Source organism: Ovis canadensis, chromosome 9 (genome assembly GCF_042477335.2).
Source record: "Ovis canadensis isolate MfBH-ARS-UI-01 breed Bighorn chromosome 9, ARS-UI_OviCan_v2, whole genome shotgun sequence".
In the NCBI taxonomy this organism is placed as follows: domain Eukaryota; kingdom Metazoa; phylum Chordata; class Mammalia; order Artiodactyla; family Bovidae; genus Ovis; species Ovis canadensis.
This window is the reverse complement of record NC_091253.1, coordinates 77,097,639-77,117,354: the sequence shown is the minus strand read 5'-3', so window position 1 is coordinate 77,117,354 and position 19,716 is coordinate 77,097,639.

The window sequence follows — 19,716 nt, the reverse complement described above, 5'->3', positions numbered from 1 at the left end:
AGTTCACTTCACTTTTGTATCTATTTTCATATTGATATTGATATTCAGTCAGTTCAGTTCAGTTGCTCAGTCATGTCTGGCTCTTTGCAACCCCATGAATTGCAGTACGCCAGGTCTCCCTGTCTATCATCAACTCCAGGGGTTCACTCAAACTGCATAGAGTTGGTGATGCCATCCAGCCATCTCATTCTCTGTCGTCCCCATCTCCTCCTGCCCTCAGTCCCTCCCAGCATCAGGGTCTTTTCCAATGAGTCAGCTCTTTGTATCAGGTAGCCAAAGTATTGGAGTTTCAGCTTTAGAATCATTCCTTCCAATGAACACCCAGGACTGGTCTCCTTTAGGATGGACTGGTTGGATCTCCTTGCAGTCCAAAGGACTCTCAAGAGGCTTCTCCAACACCACAGTTCAAAAGCATCAATTCTTCGGCGCTCAGCCTTCTTCATGGTCCAACTCTCAAATCCATACATGACCACAGGAAAAACCATTGCCTTGACTAGACAGACCTTAGTCAGCAAAGTAATGTCTCTGCTTTTGAATATACTATCTCGGTTGGTCATAACTTTTCTTCCAAGGAGTAAGCATCTTTTAATTTCATGGCTGCAATCACCATCTGCAGTGATTTTGGAGCCCCCAAAAATAAAATCTGACACTGTTTCCACTGTTTCTCCATCTATTTCCCATGAAGTGATGGGACCAGATGCCATGATCTTCGTTTTCTGAATGTTGAGCTTTAAGCCAACTTTTTCACTCTCCTCTTTTACTTTCATCAAGAGGCTTTTTAGTTCCTCTTCACTTTCTGGCATAAGGGTAGTGTTATCTGCATATCTGAGGTTATTGAAATTTCTCCCAGCAATCTTGATTCAGTTTGTGTTTCTTCCAGTCCAGCATTTCTCATGATGTACTCTGCATATAAGTTAAATAAGCAGGGTGACAATATACAGCCTTGACGTACTCCTTTTCCTATTTGGAACCAGTCTGTTGTTCCATGTCCAGTTCTAACTGTTGCTTCCTGACCTGCATATAGATTTCTCAAGAGGCAGGTCGGGTGGTCTGGTATTCCCATCTCTTTCAGAATTTTCCGCAGTTTACTGTGATCCACACAGTCAAAGGCTTTGGCATAGTCAATAAAGCAGAAATCGATGCTTTTCTGGAACTCTCTTGCTTTTTTGATGATCCAGCAGATGTTGGCAATTGGATCTCTGGCTCCTCTGCCTTTTCTAAAACCAGCGTGAACATCTGGAAGTTCATGGTTCACGTATTGCTGAAGTCTGGCTTGGAGAATATTGAGCATTACTTTACTAGCATGTGAGATGAGTGCAATTGTGAGGTAGTTTGAGCATTCTTTGGCATTGCCTTTCTTTGGCATTGGAATGAAAACTGCCCTTTTCCAGTCCTGTGGCCACTGCCGAGTTTTCCAAATTTGCTGGCATATTGAGTGCAACACTTTCACAGCATCATCTTTCAGGATTTGAAACAGCTCAACTGGAATTCCATCACCTCCACTAGCTTTGGTCATAGTGATGCTTTCTAAGGCCCACTTGACTTCACATTCCAAGATGTCTGGTTCTAGATTAGTGATCACATCATCATGATTATTTGGGCCGTGAAGATCTTTTGTGTACAGTTCTTCCGTGTATTCTTGCCACCTCTTCTTAATATCTTCTGCTTCTGTTAGGGCCATACCATTTCTGTCCCTTATCGAGCCCATCTTTGTATGAAATGTTCCCTTGGTATCTCTAAGTTCTTGAAGAGATCTCTAGTCTTTCCCATTCTGTTGTTTTCCTCTATTTCTTTGCATTGATGGCTGAAGAAGGCTTTCTTATCTCTTCTTGCTATTCTTTGGAACTCTGAATTCAGATGCTTATATCTTTCCTTTTCTCCTTTGCTTTTCACCTCTCTTCTTTTCACAGCTATTTGTAAGGCCTCCCCAGACATTAGGTGCCCAATATGCTACTGGAGATCAGTGGAGAAATAACTCCAGAAAGAATGAAGGGATGGATCCAAAGCAAAAACAATACCCAGCTGTGGATGGGACTGGTGATAGAAGCAAGATCTGATGCTGTAAAGAGCAATATTGCATAGGAATATTGCATAGGAATGTCAGGTCCATGAATCAAGGCAAATTGGAAGTGGTCAAACAAGAGATGGCAAGGGTGAATGTCGACATTCTAGGAATCAGCGAACTAAAATGGACTGGAATGGGTGAATTTAACTCAGATGACCATTATATCTACTACTGTGGACAGGAATCCCTCAGAAGAAATGGAGTAGCCATCACGGTCAACGAAAGAGTCCGAAATGCAGTACTTGGATGCAATCTCAAAAATGACAGAATGATCTCTGTTCGTCTCCAAGGCAAACCACTCAATATCACAGTAATGCAAGTCTATGCCCCAACCAGTAACACTGAAGAAACTGAAGTTGAACGGTTTTATGAAGACCTACAAGACCTTTTAGAACTAACACCCCAAAAAGATGTCCTTTTCATTATAGGGGACTGGTATGCAAAGGTAGTAAGTCAAGAAACACCTGGAGTAACAGGCAAATTTGGCCTTGGAATGCAGACTGAAGCAGGGCAAAGACTAATAGAGTTTTGCCAAGAAAATGCACTGGTCATAGCAAACACAAGAGAAGACTCTACAGATGGACATCACCAGATGGTCAACACCAAAATCAGATTGATTATATTCTTTGCAGCCAAAGATGGAGAAGCTCTATACAGTCAACAAAAACAAGACCAGGAGCTGACTGTGGCTCAGATCATGAACTCCTTGTTACCAAATTCAGACTCAAATTGAAGAAAATAGGGAAAACCGCTAGACCATTCAGGTATGACCTAGATCAAATCCCTTATGATTTTACAGTGGAAGTGAGAAATAGATTTAAGGGCCTAGATCTGATAGATAGAGTGCCTGATGAACTATGGAATGAGGCTCGTGACATTGTACAGGAGACAGGGATCAAGATCATCCCATGACTAAGGACATTTTAAAATAGATTACTATAATAAGGCTGGTGGTCAGGGATTAATAAATGAATGCTTAGATATGTAAAATTAAAAAGAGTGAGGTTAGTGACAATTATAAAAAGGAAACATTAAAGGAAAAATACTATAAAAGCAATGTAAATGAACTTTAACTGAAAAGGAAGAAAACACAATTGTTCATGAGCAAATGCATAGCAGAAACAAATGCTTAAACACAGAATGAGAATTTTAAAAGGAGTTTATGCATGCATACTCAGTCGCTTAAGTCATGTATGACTCTTTGCAACCTTATGGACTGTCTTTGTGACCTTATGGACTGTTGCCCACCCGGCTCCTTTGTCTATGGGATTCTCTAGTAAAGAACACTGGAGTGTGTCGCCATGCCCTTCTCAAGGGGATCTTCCTGACCCATGGATCAAACTTGCGTCTCTTATGTCTCCTGCATTGGCAGGTGAGTTCTTTATTCTGATTTAAAACATAACCCATGTACTTGTTACAAGATAGACGCAAGTAGGTATTGAACAAATTAAAGGAACTGAAAAAAATTTTGCATGATTACAAAATTGTCATCATAGTTTCATAAGTTTGTTTCTTGCCGAAGATGTAAGGCAGTTCCTGATAAAATTGCCTTAGAAGTAATTTACTTATATTGATTTCCATATGAAGTTGCAATATAATAAAACAGACTAATGGTGGGGAAACACAGAAAGTCAGTCAGTCAGTTCAGTCACTTAGTCGTGTCCGACTCTTTGCAACCCCATGAATTGCAGCACACCAGGCCTCCCTGTCCATCACCAACTCCCGGAGTTCACCCAAACTCATGTCCATCGAGTCGGTGTTGCCATCCAGCCATCTCATCCTCGGTCGTCCCCTCCTCCTCCTGCCCCCAATCCCTCCCAGCATCACAGTCTTTTCCAATGAGTCAACTAGCATGTTGTAAATACTTACAGAAGCAGTGGCCATTATGCTCATTTGAAGTATTAGTCATATTACTATCATAGAAGTTTATTAATGATCTTGAAAATTTAGTAAATGACATTAAAATTTGCATATGCTTCCATTATGACTATTTGCTCATAATAGGATATAGTAATTATTTTCTAATTACTTGAATTTAATAGTGACACTTTGCTTTATGACTACGTGATAATGCAAAACAAAACAAAAAAAATGAAACACAACAATGCATTGAGAAAGCAACAGAAGTATGTAATAAAAACACCTAAACATTTCTGGATGTGAGAGTTGGACTGTGAAGAAGGCTGAGCATCAAAGAATTGATGCTTTTGAACTGTGGTGTTAGAGAAGACTCTTGAGAGTCCCTTGGACTGCAAGGAGATCCAACCAGTCTATTCTGAAGGAGATCAGCCCTGGGATTTCTTTGGAAGGAATGATGCTAAAGCTGAAGCTCCAGTACTTTGGCCACCTCATGCGAAGAGTTGATTCATTGGAAAAGACTCTGATTCTGGGAGGGATTGGGGGCAGGAGGAGAAGGGGACGACAGAGGATGAGATGGCTGGGTGGCATCACTGACTCGATGGACGTGAGTCTGAGTGAACTCCGGGAGTTGGTGATGGACGGGGAGGCCTGGCGTGCTGTGATTCATTGGGTCGCAAAGAGTCGGACACGAGTAAGCGGCTGAACTGAACTGAACTAAACATTTCTGGATGAATGCAGCTCAGATAACCTTTGACTCCAATCTCTTCTCAGAACCTTCATTGGATAGGAAAAGAGAAGCTTGTATATCTACATTACACTTAAGGAAGCATTTATATTTCTCTTTCCAGGTATTACTACATTTAGTTAATCTCTTATTTTCATTTCGGTTAGTATAAAGAGAATAGAATGAGTAGAGATCTCTGTTTTATGGAGTGCCAAATCAAGTAATAATGATAGTGGTGATGGTCATTGTGCTGATATTGGTGTGGTGGTACTAGTACTAGTATCACTATTAGATAAAATTTATTGACAACTTTCTATGTGCCAGGTCCTATGTTGAACATTCTGTATGCATTAAAGCCATTTGATTCTTATTGTTGTTGTTATTTGAATTGTTGTGGGCTTATATCCTACTTAATAGAAGCATATGAACACCTTTTTTATATCTAATCTTTGTTTTGGGAGGACTGATGCATTAAATGAATCAAGTCCCTCATATTTATGGCGCTATTGTTCAGTCACTTGGTTGTGTTTGACTCTTTGCAACCCCATGAACTGCAGCACACCAGACTCCTCTGTCCTTCGCTATTTCCTGGGGTTTGCTCAAACTCATGTCTATTGACTCAGTGATGCTATTCAAACATCTCACCCTATTTTGCCCCTTCTCTTGCCCTCAATCTTTCCCAGCAACAGGGTCTTTTCCAATGAGTTGGCTGTTTGCATTAAGTGGCCAAAATATTGGAGCTTCAGCATCAGTCTTTCCAATTAATATTCAGAATTGATTTCCTTTAGGATTGACTGGTTTGGTCTCCTTGCCATCCAAGGGACTCTCAAGAATCTCCAGCACTTCAATTTGAAAGCATCGATTCTTCAGCACTCAGCCTTCTTTATGGTCAACTCTCACATGCCTAGGTTTGTCACAGGGTACTGTAAAAACAGATTACCAACTTTCCACTGCCAAGACTTTTCTGGGACATATTACTATTATGTATCTCATATTGAATGCTACTATTTGGGGATCATTATTTGGGATGGAAAAAACATTACATAAGAGGGGGAAGAAAACTCCATTTTGTGAAATATGACATTCAATCTGTGTTCAAGACTGGAACTTTGTTACAGTGATGATTGGCAAATCAATTACTAGTAATTAAATACTTCTAACTACAACTGGTAAACAGATATTACTGGATATGAAGAGTTTAAACACTCAAAAACAGGCTAATGGTGGAGAAACATAGCCAGCAATGTTATAAAAACTCAGAGAAGAAAGTGCCTTTATGCTCATCAGATGTCAGCATGAGTCACATTATTAGCCAAATGCTTGTGAGTCATATACTCAAGACAGTCATGTTAAGTAGAGGAAAAAAAAAAAAAATATATATATATATATATATAGAGAGAGAGAGAAATTTGCAAGCCTCTTTCTTTCCATATGAAATTCTTACTGTCCACTATAATTTGGCATTGGCATTTGGCATTTTCTTTAAAGTATGATGTATTATTTGCTGTGTTTAATGATATAACTTCAAAATAAACTTTCCATTTCTTGAGTTCTGGATGTACTATAAAACTAAGTACAATATTCATTAAATGACTACTTGATCTATTGCCCAGTTATTATCAGATTGAATTTTATAGATTTCCTAAGTCAAACACTGAAACATTTTGAAATAACTTTAGTAATAACCCAAATTTAACTCCTAAGTTTATTACTAATACCTTTTAATCAATATATGTATGAAGTCTATGTATTCAAATAATAGACAGTTGAAGTAGTATCAACAGTATTAAAAAATGTCTGACAAAGGCAATAAAGAAGGGGAGAAGAACTTATTCTTAGCCTTTTAGAGTTTTCTTTAGAATTGTCTGATCCACTGGAGCATAAACATACATCATTTTTTGCAAGGCATCAGTCATATTCTTAAATAGGCTATTTGCCAAGTTCATTTAAGTGGTACTACTATGAACTGAAGTTAGGATTTACTATCTCAGCCTATATATTACATAGATTTAGTAAAATGTTATTTCAAGCATGTAGCCCTAGAGGTCACTCAATTTAACTGTCCCCCAAAGTTGTAATAACTGATTATAGTGGAAGTCAAATGGATAGAATACGAAACTCATAGCCATAACTGAACTCCATTAAATGCATTCCCAATGTCAAAGTCAATTGCTTCTGGCAGTGCCGTTTCTGATATCATGTTGATCAGAAGGTAATGGAAAGTGACAAGCACTATCACAAACACTCCATAGTAAACAAAATACTCTTTCAGGCCTTAAGTGACTATGGTGATAGCCTGTTTTCATAATAGTCAAATCAGTAAAGTCTTTTACTGCTTTCAGAAACATGTCTCTGTTTTACACGAACAAATCATCTACGAAGAACTTTGAATGGCAGCCAGCACGGAATGCTGAAGAATGATAACAAAGCAAAGTCCACGTAAGGAATAACATAAGGAACTGCTTCCATATACAATATGTTTGTCTGTCTGATTGTGTTTCTCACCCATAAAAAAGATGCATTATCTACTCTGTGTCCATATCATAAACTTTCAGGGTTTTATGCATTTATGATAATTTTCCTGTGCTGAAATGACCTATACTCTATTCTTCACTGGCCAATGCTGCTTAATTTTCATGATTTGCCTCACAATAATTACACTTTATTGCTTTTCCTAAGCTTCTTCATACTCACACGCAAATAATTGGCCTTCTATTTGTGTTTCTAGTATTTTATCTATTTTTATAGTATAATAAATCAAATATCTCAGTCTGTAACTCGAGACACATCATATTCAGCATGTACAAAGCTAAAACTTTATGTTTTACTTTTTCCAAGGCAAATTGCTCATACTCTTGAATCAGTTATGTGAGTGACTGGAATTACCATATAACTACGTCAATCATCAAGTCAGAAACTTGGAAATTGATAATAATTGCACTCCATACCTCCTCATCAGTTGTATTTGTACACCTGAGATTTTGTCAGTACTTCATAAAAAATCTTTTCTGAACCCTCGTGCCACCAGTAGCACATATCTATAGGTTTGCCATCACCTTTCTTCTAGCTGAACTGTCTGAAAAATCTCTCCCTTTACTCCACTACTTTGTCATGTTATATCCCCAGCAAATAAATAACACTTGATGGCATTATCAATGAGCCTAATAATACTATATCAAAGTATTCCTGTATACTTCATTGCCTACAAGACTAATATTGCTTTCCTTAACATAAATGTGCTTTCATTTATTCAATCCAAACAATTTTATTGATACTTCTGGTACATACACACTCATTATTACACTGTATATTATTCACACATATATACAACAGATATTTATCGAGTGTCACTATGTATCAGACATTATTTTAGGCCCTGCAGTTACAACATTGAGCACAATATACAACTCATCAGGTCTGGTTTTATCTCTTAACTTCCTTCAGATTTTACTAACATCACCTTTCAATTAAGGTCTTCTTTGACAATTCTATTTAAAATGTCACCCTCAAAACCCATTTCCTTTACCTCTTTCCAATTCAGCTTTCCCCACAACTCTTTTAATCCTCAAACTACCACACATTCTAGATGTCTGTTTATATCACTTCCTCTACTGTATAATAAGATTAGTGAGGGCTGAAACTTTTTTGTCCTTTAGTAGTCAGTAATGACAGTGAACAGCTTTAATATGCTATTTATTCTCAAAAGTAAAATGCATCTTACATAATTCAAGCTGGTATTTTATAGTCTAGCTATTACTGTCCAAGTAGAGGGCTTTTCTCCCCACTCCATTGTCCATCCTAAATGATGTTAGTTTTATTAACAAAGGTGAAGGATTTATGTATATGTTTGTATCCCATTTTCCATGATCCAACTATATTTATTTTATACATTAAACTATGTCCCAAATAATTCCTCTATGAAGCTCTTTTCGATACTCCTTGTAGAATTGCTATCTTTTTGGTTTGGGACACCAATAATAAGTAATGTTTCCATATAAGCACTTGTTACAGGGGATGCACAATTTGCTGGGAAAGATTGAGGGCAGAAGGAGAAGAGGGCATCAGAGGATGAGATGGCTAGACAGCATCACCAATGCAATGGACATAAACTTGGGCAAACTCTGGGAGATAGTGAGGGACAGGGAAGCCTGGCTTGCTGCCGTCCATGGGGTCACAAAGACATGAATGGGCAACTGAACAACAATGACATAAATGAGTTATTTTAATTTTATTTATGTGGGGTTAAGAGAGGTAAGCAAGCATTAGCCAGCACAATCATAATTTCCTAGAGAATATTATATTTTTTACTCTAGAGAAGAGATGCAAAAGTCACATTAGCTATAGTTGTGGCTTAGATGAGTATATTTTAATGTAAATTTAAAACACTAACATATGAAAATGTCCAAGATATACTCTTATTTTGAAAAATAATAAAAAAAAACTTTTTAAGAAAAATTTTCAATGAAACTCTTTATTATTATTCTCTACATGTTTTTGATTTGGACCATAGGAATATATTGTATACAGCAACAAACAAATACAATCATCCCTTCCTTTTCTGTATTGGTCAGCATAAAAACTAGAGACATATTCTTCTTTATAGGGTAAACAAAATTCTGATTCTTTAGGCTAGTTGAGCTGTTAGTGATGAGTTGATATATTTAGACATCAAACCCTAGGAGGGAATAGCTAATGAAAGTTAAGTACTTGATTTGTGTGTGGATATATGTGTAATACCTTTGGGAAATATTAGAACAATGTTCAGTTAAGAAATATTGAGCATTCCCATTAAATGTCTGGGATACAGTAGTTTAGTTGATGACTATATTTCCGCCATCCTGGAAATTACTACCTGTTAAAGAAAAATACAAAGACTTAATACAATATTCAGCAAGTGCTATGTGAGGAAAGAAGAGGGCACTGCTGTGTGTGTGTGTGGGTGTGTGTGTGCTTAGTCACACAGTCATGTCCGACTCTTTGTGACCCCATGGCACTGGAACAAAGAACAAAAGGAGAATAGGTCTAACTGGGAAGAGTTTTGAGAGGAGATAATATCTATCTATGCCAAAGCCTAAATAATGACAAGGAATCATCCATGAATAAAGAGTGGGGGTTTCACATTCCTGGAAGTGGTAATGACCTGTTAAAATATCCTGAGGCAATAAGGAGACCCCTGTGTCTCTAATCATATTGGAGAACAATGAGAAAGATAAGGAGAGTAGTAAGATTTAAGGTTGAAGAGGTTTGTAGACACCAGATCCAGCAGGGTTATAAAAAAAGGGATAGGAGTTTGGATTTTACATCAAGTTCAAAGAACCTTAATCAACAAAGATTCATTATAGCTCATCATGATCTTTCAAGCAATATTTCCCCATTGTTAAATTCACATAGCACCTTTTCCTACACATCATTTATTCCTTATTTCTCTCTGAAAAATAAGGTAAAACTGTCTTTTGTACTTCTGTTTCATCCCCAAGGAAATTAAGATATACGCAATCTTTAAGCCCATTTAGCTTTCACAATATTGCCTGGATTTCAAAGGACCAAATAATAAAGGTCATTTAAAGACCAAACAGAAAACTGCTCCCCTCCAGAATAATGTTTCATAGATGTAGATGCCACCTGGGCATTATGGAAAATGGCTGAATTCAGCATGCCTAAAAACATGGTTTTATATCAATACATTTCTCTCAAGATAAAACTATAGAGACTATTGGAATTCCCAGAAACTTTGTAAAATAAATTGAAACAAAACATTATTTCCAAGAACAAAATTTAGGTTGAAGAAATGAAGTGATATAACAGCAATCCTTTATCATTATTACATAAATCTAATTGTTGTGTGAGTAAAAATTCTCATAGCATTAATATGTATTAAATATTCCATTGCTGTGTCTATAATTCTGTAATAATTACCAACAATAAAAAAATACTATTATATGATAATTGAAATCACCAATAAAATGTTTTCCATGTTTAAATTTCAATCACTAATTCAATAATTTATTAATCTGATGAAGGCACTTACTCTGAATTACATTATTATAGAGCAATATGTACTTTTCAAATGTTAATGTCTCATTTCCATCAGGGCTTTTCTTTTAAAGGAAAAGAAACATAAAAATGAAAACTGACATTCAATGAGTACACTAAAATTAGTTATCAGTGGTCACATTTCATGGAAATGGACACATCTATTTAAAGTTTCTATCAAATCTATACTCTTTCACTATGTGCAGCCTTCAGAAGTTTATTAAATTCACATGGAGGAAAAAAATAATTCTGGCAGCATTTCCTCAAGTTTTGTGGAAACGACGTGCCTTTGACGCTGCAGATTACCAGGTTTTATGTTTCCTTAGCTTTATTGTAGGAAACTGCAATCAGCATTTTGATAAACACCCTTGTGATTCTGATTCAGACTAAGATGGGCTACCAATCAGACACTAAGAAATCTGTCCTATGGTGCAGATTATCTAATGGATAAATACCCAAGAAAGCAGGATTTATAGTTTTGTCAAAAGAGTCAGGCACAACCAAATGACAACAACTATCTATGTTCTGTCAGAAGATCAGACATAAAAGAAAATAGCAGCACATAATGTACTGAAAAAGAGAAAACAATTACAAAATGTGAAATATAAGTAATTTATATTGAAATGGCCACACATGTTTAAAAAATTGACTATCCTGCTTTAAAAACAAGCATAGCTTCCAAAGAAAAAGATACTATAGTGAAACAACCAAGGAATCAAACAAGCAAACAAGATTGATTAAGTTAAAATAAATTAAAGTGTTAGTTGCTCAACCGTGCTGACTCTCTGACCCCATGGACTTATAGCCCACCAGGCTCCTCTATCCATGTGATTCTTCAGATAAGAATACTGGTGTGGGTAGACATTCCCTCCTCCAGGGGATCTTCTCAACCCAGAGATTGAACCTGGGTCTCCTGCATTGCAGGCAGACCCTACCATCGGAGCCACCAGGGAAGCCCATTTTATTAGTCTACAAATCGCAATTAAGAGATAGATATTATAAAAAAGAACCAAATGGACATTTGCCACTATTCAATTTCTCTGACAATAATGCCTTACTATTTATACATATAGATGATTCACTTTGTTGTACAGTATTAATAGAAGCTAATGTGACATTGTAAAACAACCATACTCCAATAAAAATTATATCACTTGGCTTTTGTGAATGGTACAAAAACGAAATCATCTTGATTTTTTTGTTTTTGAAGCATAACTTTCCATGTTATATTAATTCAATAAAAATATTCAAAAATAAAAAAATGATGTCTTAGTTGGAGTTATCCTCCATATAATGCCTGGAAAGTTACATTAGCTGCTGTCCCCTATTATCCCCACCTTCCATTAGTTTATATACAGCTTTTCTTGTCCCTTCCAATCTTTTCTTTGCATGGTAGCCAGACTGACCTGACTTTTCAAATGAGTCAGCTCTTTGCATCAGGTGGGCAAAGTATTGGAGTTTCAGCTTCAACATCAGTCCTTCCAATGAACATCCAGGACTGATCTCGTTTAGGATGGACTGGTTGGATCTCCTTGCAGTCCAAGGGACTCTCAAGAGTCCTCTCCAACAGCACAGTTCAAAAGCATCAATTCTTTGGCGCTCAGCTTTCTTTATAGTCCAACTCTCATATCCATACATGACCACTGGAAAAACCATAGCCTTGACTAGATGGACCTTTGTTGGCAAAGTAATGTCTCTGCTTTTCAATATGCTGAGGGTCATAGCTTTCCTTCCAAGGAGTAAGCGTCTTTTAATTTCATGGCTGCAATCACCATCTGCAGTGATTTTGGAGCACAGAAAAATAAAGTCATCCACTGTTTCCCCATTTATTTGACATGAAGTGATGGGACTGGATGCCGTAATAACCTTCATATTTATTATCAGAATAAAATAAATATAAAAACATCACTGGAGTTTTGTATAGGGTAAATTAATTTTTAAGAAATGATATATATATACATATGAATATATATGAGGTTTTAAGCCAATTATACATATGTAATTACATCATTATATGTAATTATGTTATCTTTCTCTAAATTCAATATACATTACAGGGAAGTATATATGTAAATATATATAATTATTATGAAATGTCATAGCAAAATATTTTATTTATAAATGAATAAATATTTATTTAGATATAAAGGATTATTTGATTTAGATGTAAAACTAGTTTATTTTTAGTAGTCATCACCTATATACTGGTTTACTTTAGATGTTGGATATTTAATTTCTCCTTAGTTATTAGAATCTAGAATAATCTGAAATTTGTTTTATTATGACAAAATGTCATTAAGACAGTCAATAATTTGAAAAATCTATAAAACTGATAACACAATTATATAATTGTCAAGAAACTTACATTACCTACCATGAAAGATAAATTCTGACACACTACCCAAAATTGGCTCATAAACCAGGTATAATTCATATCAGGTTTTCAAATGTTTTATCACTTGAATTTGTCTCTAAAATGGTCACTTTTCCTTATTATAAGCAGCATATTTTAGTCCTTCCAAGAGATAATTTTATAATTGCTTCCTTATTTTTCCTATTTAAATGTATTTTATAGCAGAATTTTTATACCATTTTATTATTTTAAATAAATATAAAATATTTATATTTGTCGTAGCCATGGGAACTTATGTATAACATGTTACATTCAGTTCTTCCCAACCACAACAGAATTATACGTAATAATACTGAGAGTATCATTTCTACCCTTGAGTTTGCCTTGTCCTAGAGGCAAGAAAATCTTAATGCAGTTATTCATTAATTCAATAAATATCCACTGACAGCCTATGAGGTTCCAAATATTCTCTCACTAGAACCTGTTGATTGTGACAGCAGCTGCAGTCCTTACCCTGAGAGGTCTAAAGCCAGCATGGGAGACATGTTAATCACTAAAATATAAACCCAACTGCATAGAGCTCTTGGGAGGACTAAGTGGCATAATGCACATGAAGCACTTGGTTGAATATCTACAGACATTGAGGGCTTAATACATGTTTAGTACCATTATTATTTTTCATATTGAGTACAGTGGAGATTAAGTGCTTAGATTGGATTAAATTATAGTTGTCCAAAATATAGCTCATAGCATTTTACCAAGACTAAGAACAGGTACCAGGGAAAACTTCCCTGTAGGCAGCAAAATGACAAGTATATTTTTCATGATAAGTATACAGCTACAACATCATGCTTCTCATTTCTGCCTCTAAATCTCAGATGGGCATCTACCTTTGTAGAACTCTTTGTCATATATAAAGCTTTACTACAAGGAAATAGATAAACAGTTGTTGTACATCTCTAGGTTCTACCTTGTAGGAAGATAAGTTAGAAAAGGGGTTTTTGAAAGAATCTCTATTGAACTAGCTTACAGCATTGGCACCGTCTACAGTTCAGCTACTCATATGCACATACATCATATCTGCTTATCATACTTAATTTTGAAACAATAATAATGCTTTATTTCTAACCATAATATAATTATCTATTGTATCAGTGAAAACACAGACACCATTTACCCAGAAGTGGAGACCTACAAAGTTTTATCAGTCACTGCATCTATCTCTGGGTGATGTTCATTTCTTCTTTAGTCCAATTAAAATATCATCTGAGCATCTCAACAGGTGCAGAAAAGGGTTTTGATAAAATTTAACACCCTCTCATGATAAAAATTCTCCAGTATGGGCAGAGAGAGAAACTATCACAACATAATAAAGGCCAAATATGACAAACCCACAGGAAACATCATTCTCAATGGTGAAAAACTGAAAAGATTTCCTTTAAGATCAGGGAAAAGACAAGGATGTCCACTCTCACCACTATTATCCAACACAGTTTTAGAAGTCATAAACAAGGCAATCAGAGGAGAAAAAGTAATAAAAGGAATCCAGTTCGGAAAGGAAGAAGTAAAACTGTCACTGTATGCAGATGACATGATACTCTACATAAAAATCAGAAAGATGAGAAGCAGGAAACTACTGGTGCCAATCAATGAATTTAGTAAAATTGCAAGATAAAAAATTAATTCACAGAAATTTCTTGTAATCCTATACACTAACAACAAAAGATCAGAAAGAGAAAATAAAGAAACAGTCCAATTTGCCACTGCAACAAAAATAATAAAATACCTAGGAAGAAATGAAGAAGACTCTTGAGAGTCCCTTGGACTGCAAGGAGAGCCAACCAGTCCATTCTAAAGGAGATCAGTCCTGGGTGTTCTTTGGAAGGACTGATGCTGAAGCTGAAACTCCAGTACTATGGCCACCTCATGTGAAGAGTTAACTCATTGGAAAAGACTCTGATGCTGGGAGGGATTGGGGGCAGGAGGAGAAGGGGACGACAGAGGATGAGATGGCTGGATGGCATCACTGACTCGGTGGATGTGAGTCTGAGTGAACTCCGGGAGCTGGTGATGGACAGGGAGGTCTGGTGTGCTGCGATTCATGGGGTCACAAAGAGTTGGACATGACTGAGCCACTGAACTGAACTGAACTGAAACCTTATTAAGGACGATAAAGACCTGCTCTTGGAAAATTGTAAGATACTCATGAAAGAAATAGAAGATGACACAAACAGATGAAGAGATATAACATATTCTTGGAGTAGAAGAATCAATATTGTGAAAATGGTTATTCTACCCAAGGCAATCTACAGATTCAATGAAATCCCTATCCAACTGCCAATGGCATTTTCCACAGAACTAGAACTTTGCAATCTGTATAGAAACACAAAGGACCCGAACAGCCAAAGCAATTTTGAGAAAGAAAGCATGGAGCTGGAGAAATCAGGTTCCCTGACTTCAGTCTATACAAAAAAGCTACCATAATCACAACAGTATGATACTAGTATAAAAACAGAAATATAGATCAATGAAACGGATAGAAAGTCCATGTAAAAGAATAAAATTTGAACACTCCCTAACACCATATGAAAAAGAAGCTCAAAATGGATTAAATACCTAAATGTAAGTTCAGACATTGTAAAACTCTTAGAGGAAAACATGGGCAGAACACTCTGACATAAATCACAGTAAGATCTTGATTCAACTCCTAGAGTAATGAAAGTAGCAAGAAAAGTAAACAAGTAAGACCCAATTAAACTGAAAAGCTTTTGCACAGCAAAGGAAACCATAAACAAGACAAAAATACAATCTTCAGAATGGGAGAAAATATTTGCAAATGAAGCAATTGACAAAGGATAAGTCTCCAAAATATATGAATAGCTCATGCAGCTCAATGTCAACATAACAAACAACCCAATTAAAAAATAGGCAGAAAAAAAAAATAGACAGAAGACCTAAACAGACATTTCTCCAAAGAAGACATACAGATGACCAACAAACAGTATGAAAAGATGCCCAACATAATTATTAGAAATATGCAGATCAAAACTACAGTGAGGCATCACTTCACACTGCTTAGAATGGTCATCATCAAGAGTCTACGAACAATAAATGCTGGAGAGGGTATGGAGAATAATGAAAGCTTTTACATTGTTGGTAGGCATGTAAATTGGTACAGGCACTATGGAAAACAGTATGAAGTTTCCTTTAAAAAACTTATAAATAGAACTACCATATGACCCAGCAATCCTGCTTCTGGGCATATACCCAGAGAAAAACATAATTCAAAAAGATACATACACTCCAATGTTCATTGCAACACTATTTACAATAGCTAAATGTGGAAGCAAACTATTCATCAAAGAGGAATGGATAAAGAGGATGTGGTACATATATATAATGAATATTCAGTTCAGTTCAGCTCAGTTCAGTTTCACTTATCCATAAAAAGGAACAAAATTGTACCATTTGCAGAGACATGGACAGACCTAGAGACTGTCATACAGACTGAAGTAAATCAGAAAAAGAATATTGTATAATATTTCATATATGTGCAATCTATAAATATGGTACGGGTGAAATTATTTGCACAGTAGAAATAGAGACACAGAAGCAGAGAACAAATGTTCAGATACTGAGAGGGGAAGGGGGGCTAGGATGAATTGGAAGATTGAGATTGACATATATACACTACTAAATGGGGTTTCCTCTTGGCTCAGATGGTAAAGAATCTGCCGGCAATGCAGGAGACCTGGGGTCAATCTCTGGGTCAGCAAGATCTTCTGGAGAAGGGAATGGCTACCCATTTCAGTATTCTTGTCTGGAGAATTCCATGGAGAGAGGAGCCTGGTGGATTATAGTCCACGGGGTCACAAAGAGTCAGACAAGACTGAGAGACTAACACTTTCACTTTTTCATGTATAAATCCATACCTGACAAGAATCTACTGTAAAGAGTAGGGAACTCTACTCAGTGCTCTGTGGTGACCTAAATGGGAAGGAAGTCTAAAAATAGGGGATATATTATATATATGTTGAAGGGTTTGCCTTGGAGATGAACAGAGATCATTCTGTCGTTTTTGAGATTGCATCCAAGTACTGCTTTTCGGACTCTTTTGTTGACCATGATGGCTACTCCATTTCTTCTGAGGGATTCCTGCCCCCAGTAGTAGATATAATGGTCATCTGAGTTAAATTCACCCATTCCAGTCCATTTTAGTTTGCTGATTCCTAGAATGTCGACGTTCACCCTTGCCATCTCTTGTTTGACCACTTCCAATTTGCCTTGATTCATGGACCTAACATTCCAGGTTCCTATGCAATATTGCTCTTTACAGCACCAGATCTTACTTCTATCACCAGTCACATCCACAACTGGGTATTGTTTTTGCTTTGGCTCCATCCCTTCATTCTTTCTGGAGTTATTTCTCCACTGATCTCCAGTAGCATATTGGGCACCTAATGACCTGGGGAGTTCCTCTTTTGGTATCCTATCATTTTGGCTTTTCATACTGTTCATGGGGTTCTCAAGGCAAGAATACTGAAGTGGCTTGCCATTCCCTTCTCCAGTGGACCACATTCTGTCAGGACTTAGGTCCGTCTAGTCAAGGCTATGGTTTTTTCCTGTGGTCATGTATGGATATGAGAGTTGGACTGTGAAGAAGGCTGAGCGCCGAAGAACTGATGCTTTTGAACTGTGGTGTTGGAGAAGACTCTTGAGAGTCCCTTGGACTGCAAGGAGATCCAACCAGTCCATTCTGAGGGAGATCAACCCTGGGATTTCTTTGGAAGGAATGATGCTAAAGCTGAAGCTCCAGTACTTTGGCCACCTCATGCGACGAGTTGATTCATTGGAAAAGACTCTGATGCTGGGAGGGATTGGGGGCTAGAGGAGAAGGGGTTGACCGAGGATGAGGTGGCTGGATGGCATCATGGACTCGATGGACATGAGTCTGAGTGAACTCCGGGAGATGGTGATGAACAGGGAGTGCTGGCGTGCTGTGATTCATGGGGTCGCAAAGAGTCGGACACGACTGAGTGACTGAACTGATTTTATATATATATATATATATATATATATACATATATATATATATACATATATACACATACATATAGATGATTCACTTTGCTGCACAGCAAAAACCAACAAACTATTGTAAAATAATTATACAGAAATAAAAATTAATGAAATAAATTTCAATTATTAACCAAAAAAACTCATCTAGATAGATTGTAGCCTACAAAATAAATTATAAATCTAAGGACCTCCAACCCATTCTATATATAATTCTAGAGAAAAGTTAGTAGATAAAGATTAAAGTTAATAAAAAGTATAACAAATAAAAATATGGTATCTAATATGGTGGTTGTTTCTGCAACAGGCCATAATTTGATAGCTAGTCTTTGCAACTTATTTCTCTATCATGCATATTTTTTTCTTTGCCATCATAATGAACCTCATATGATCTGGCTAGTTTATCTATTGGAGTAGCTCAAACCTTCATTTATAAGGGTTTTACTTTGCTGATCTCATTTATATTAGCTTTCTGGACCCATCTATCACCTTTTATCACTGTACATTACAATATTAAAAGGTGGCTCATAGGATTCCCCCAGGCTTCAGACATGATCTTGCTGTATAGCTACACCCAATTTTCCATTAAATTTTAGGCCCTAGGAAACACAGAAGCACTGTGCTTTGCTGTCTACCCAGGGGAATGAGAAGGATGAATGATAAGTGACTGGCTGAGTTATCAACTTAGTGGAACCATTCTTTTGTCTTCTAGTGGAGGCATTCCTCCATTGACCAGTATAGTACAACATCACAGGCATAGGCAATAAACAAACAAGCAAAGACAAAAAAAAAAGAAAGAAAAAACACAATACAAAATTCTAAGTTGTTAATTGTATTAGTGACAGCTATCTCACTACTATTTTTTATTTTCCAGATGTAGGTAAATAAAACAGTTCAGTTCAGTTGCTCAGTTGTGTCCAACTCTTTGCAACCCCATGGACTGCAGCACGCCAGGCTTCCCTGGCCATCACCAACTCCTGGAGCCTACTCAAACTCATGTCCATCATGTCGGTAATGCCATCCAAGCATCTCATCCTCTGTCGTCCCCTTCTCGTCCCGCCTTCAATCTTTTCCAGCAACAGGGTCTTTTCCAATGAGTCAGTTCCTTGCATTAGGTAGCCAAAGCATTGGAGTTTCAGCTTCAAGATCAGTCCTTCCAATGAACACCCAGGACTGATTTCCTTTAGGACTGACAGGTTGAGTCTCCTTTCAGTCCAAGGGACTCTCAAGAGCCTTCTCCAACACCACAGTTCAAAAGCATCAATTCTTCAGCAGTCAGCTTTCTTTATAGTCCAACTCTCACACTCATACATGACCACTGGAAAAACCATAGCTTTGACTGAATGGACCTCTGTTGGCATGGTAATGTCTCTGTTTTTAATATGCTGTCTAGGTTGATCATAGATTTTCTCTCAGGGAGCAAACGTCTTTTAATTTCATGGCTGCAGTCACCATCTGCAGTGATTTTGGAGCCCAAGAAAATAGTCTCCCGCTGTTCCCATTGTTTTCCCATCTATTTGCCATGAAGTGATGGGACCAGATGCCATGATTTTAGCTTTCTGAATGTTAAGTTTTAAGCCAACTTTTTCACTCTCCTCTTTCACT